This window comes from Callithrix jacchus, chromosome 13 (genome assembly GCF_049354715.1).
Source record: "Callithrix jacchus isolate 240 chromosome 13, calJac240_pri, whole genome shotgun sequence".
Lineage (NCBI taxonomy): Eukaryota > Metazoa > Chordata > Mammalia > Primates > Cebidae > Callithrix > Callithrix jacchus.
This window is the reverse complement of record NC_133514.1, coordinates 118,306,822-118,310,714: the sequence shown is the minus strand read 5'-3', so window position 1 is coordinate 118,310,714 and position 3,893 is coordinate 118,306,822. Positions and strand designations below refer to the sequence as shown.

The 3,893-nt window shown below is 45.2% G+C and overlaps 1 long non-coding RNA gene across 1 annotated transcript; it reads right to left on the bottom strand.

Moving 5' to 3' along the window:
* Positions 1-2,354: 2,354 nt before the first annotated feature.
* Positions 2,355-3,649, bottom strand: LOC103787734 (uncharacterized). The gene is made up of 3 exons (XR_613445.5): positions 3,376-3,649; positions 2,730-2,919; positions 2,355-2,574 (listed from the first exon to the last, which is right to left on the bottom strand). It is a non-coding gene; the product is annotated as an uncharacterized LOC103787734 (long non-coding RNA).
* Positions 3,650-3,893: the final 244 nt, after the last annotated feature.

Below are 3,893 nucleotides of genomic sequence, written 5' to 3'. Positions count from 1 at the left end.
CCCTCTGTATCCCTGGTCCTGAGGCTGCGTACACTGGGTGGCCTGTGATTGCCTCGCCGGGAAAGGCCTTCCCATGTGTGCTCACCTCCATGCTCACCTCAGCTGCAGTCTTTTTACCTCATCATTGCTGGTGCAGACTTGTCACTTAATAACAGGTCTACTTCCTAGTTGATGTTCAGGAAACCCTCAGCAAAGACTGGAAGGTGTCACCAAATTCAAAGGCATGCACACATGCAGCACTAGGTAAATAAAGCAGATGTCTTTGAGTAACTCCATTCTAGAGTCAGTGCTGAATCCTTGTAGTGATCCATCTCCAGAGGAGTGATAAATCTTTGCCCCTCCGTGACGCTAATTGAGCAGGACGAAACTCCGTGCACTTCCTCAGGTGGGTAGTATCAGCATCGATGACATAAGTGTCTTCTCTCCATTAGGCCAAGGTGGTCCATCTGGTCTACTTGCTCAGAAGCTCCTCATGGGGATGTAGAGTCATCCTGCCATGCACACGTTTTCATCGGGCTCCTGGGCTGTTTTCAGAGCATCCTAATTCTCCCAGTGAGGTGAGGCTGACTAGTAAAGCAGGCGTCTGCACCCTTATCAGCCACACAGAGTAATCACATATTAGGTATTGCCCAAGAAGCATAACTTCAAACTCGTTGCTGCTATGGGCTCACCAAAGGCCTGGTCTGAAAGACATGCTATCCAAACTTTTTGGTACTTTAAAATCTGCTTCTGGATTAACTGGACCAGCAGGGACTCACATACCCAGACCTTTTTCTGCCCCTGTAGAAGTGCTTTAACTGAATGACATGTTGATGTCCTGTCTTCAGATAGCACTCACCACAGGGTGAGACTCAGTGCATTTCTTTAGGCAGGTAATAGCAGCATCTATGATGCGTGTCTTCTTGCTGTTAGGCCACGGTGGGCCATGTGCTCTTCCTGCTCAGATGCTCCTCATGAGAATGTGGAAAGCCATCTTGCCAGAAAGAACGTTCTAAGAGATGTGCCCCGTGAACACGCTGTGGGTGTGACGTTAGAAAGCGGCTGAGGCTCATACTGCACAGCGTCTTCTCTCTGTGCATGCATGAAAAACACTTCTCACTCATTGTAGCAGAGAGGATTACACTTCTCACAAGCGAAGATTTCTTTTTTAAAAGCACAATGAGTCATGTACGTGGGGGCATTCCTTTCTTTGGATTGGCAGCCACTGTGCTCACGGCCATATTTGTGGCCAACCCCGAAAGGCACAGACTTTGGGCAGGCGAGCGCACTTCGTTTACTCTCTTACTAACCTTACTCACCCTTGCTTTTCTTCCCTAGAATTTCCTCACCGCTTCTTTTCTGTCACTTTGTTGCATTGCTTATATTTTTGTAGGTTGGCTTAAATTCCTTTTGGAAGATGGCAAATAAAAGAGAAAATAAAAGATACCACAGATAAATTCCGACCAATGTGTTGCATATACAGGACATTTAAGTTGGGGGAGAAGACTGCTTAATAAGCCATCTAGACGTCTAGGAATAGAGAACTTGAAGTGTGGCTAATTGCCACTCCGAGTGACAGTTTACATCTGGATGAGGCTGGGCGGTGATGACATGCAGGACTAGCACGGTCTGTTTAATATCACTGGAGATCTGCCCTCCTGGAAGGCCCTTCAGGTTGACTTACATGTAGCATATCTAGTTTGTGTTTTCAGTGAACCAACAAGCATCAGCTAACTCCTTAGGCTCTGAAACATTTCAGCAGATGATGGTCATCGGGGAGGTTGTCTGAAAGTACTGATAACCCTTGCTTTCTCACCTTACAATGAGGGTGGGCTGGGAGAAATCATGCCCTCACCTTAAATCCAAGGCAGAACTTCAATGCTCTGTCTGCAAGGAAGAACTGGGTAAACACAGAAACCAAAGCAGTGCTGTATCCTTTACCCTCAGTAGAGCCTGGAAGTCAGCTGAGTGTGGGCAGCTACATCCAGTCACCCTAAAGAACCCTGCACCTCCTCGTATCAGTAGCCCAAGGGCCCACCTTACATGTGCAAGGAACAAGAAGGGGCAAAGAACTGAGTTTATTTCACAGAATTCCTCTCGGCATTAGCCACGGCAGTGTGTCTTCATGACCTCCTCACGTGTGTGCCTTTATTATTTTCACATGTGAGGTATGATCTGTCTTCTAAGCACCATACAGGAATAAGAACAAGGCACAGGCTTTGCCTAGCTTATTCAGAGTACATTTGATAGATAGATAAAATCCAAAGGGAGTAAATGATGAAAATGTACTTCGCTGTATTTGCCAACTGAGAAGCTGTGTTGGGGAGTAACGTTCTTTTAAATTTTCAATAAAGCAGAGAGGGAGAGGCAAACAGTTTTCACACCAAGACTCACTTTATTGAGGCCCAGCATTCAAAGAGAAATGCAAGACTTGCAGGCAGCGGAGAGGAGCACACAGGTCGTGTGCCTTCTGGAAACCCGGGGTTTAGCCGGCGCCAAGATGATGCTTCTGACAGGGGCTAGCCACGCTTCTCCCCTCTTCCACTTGTGTGTTCTTCTCTTTCATTTACCAGCTAGTAGACATTTCCTATGCCTCTGCACCCAGGAAAGGGGATACCAAAAAAGAAGAAGGCAGAGAAAACCTAACTCAACCTCAAGGCTGACCTGTCTGTCAGAACCCCTTTGCCCCTTGGTCAATGAGGAAATACAAATCCGGGGACCGGGTAAACACAACTCTCCAACTCACTCACAGCTGGAAAAATCTCTGTTCTCTTCCTTTCATGATGGGACAGTGGGAAGTTTCAGGAAGGTCGTGGCCAAGATGAGGGGCTGACAGGCAAGCAGGTTAGCACTGGAGGGCTGATTGCGAGAAGCCTTGTTCAATACTTCTCGCCTGGACATCATCTCTTTGGTTGCTCAGCCCTTCTTCCTCCACACGTACTAGGGAAAGCAGAATAATACAGGGTCCAGGAAAGTTCCTACCACCCCAAGTTTAATTATTAAAAAATAACTCTCTGCTCTAGAGATGAACTGTGTGGATTTCATTCCTGGCTGCACAGTTGACTAGCTGTGTGACTCTGGACAAGTTATGTAAACTCTCTAAGCTTATGTTTCCTTTTTTGCAAAATGGGAATAATAATGTCCCTAGATATTGGAGTTACTGCGGAGTGAATGAGATTATGTATATAAAGTGGTTAGTACAGTGCCTAGGTGATTAACTCCATTTCACATTTATTAAAAATTAAGGTCAGAAAAAAAAATAACTCAATCTATTTTAACTATTACCATTATTATTAACTTAGTTTTACCTTTGGCATTCTGGCCCTTGCAGCAATTAAGAAGCTAAAATAACGGTAGAATAAAGTATTTGAATGTGTTGAGATTTCATTGACTCACCCCTTTGCTGTCTGTCAAAGCAGCTGCTCATCTGAATGGCAACCTGACAGCTCTTCTCCAAGCCCTGGGTTCTCACATTTCCACCAGCCTTGGGCTTAGGCCATGGTGGAAGCTTGGAAGGAGGAGCAGAACCCTGCATGGTGTTCTTCACGCTGTAAATCAGTGAGAGAACGATCTGTGTCAATTGTAGTAAAATTGCACTTATCAAAGACACACAAATTGATACATGCTTCAGAACCAGACGTGCAGTAAGATGAGCGAATTGAGACAGGGCAAGTAAAGCTTTCAAAAGCATTTCCAAATAAAACTCATGACTAAATCTCAGTGCCATCAGATACGTCATTGTCTTACTTCTGGTAAGTATGGGGGGAATTTTCCAGGCTGGTAGGAGTTTAAAACCACTCTCAAAGATTGATGGATTACTCTCTAACTCACATTCCTTCCCAAGCAAGGAAAGAACTATTTTTAAAAAACCACCTGACCTAGAATCTGTTTCTATTAAATGCCAATGCTCCCAT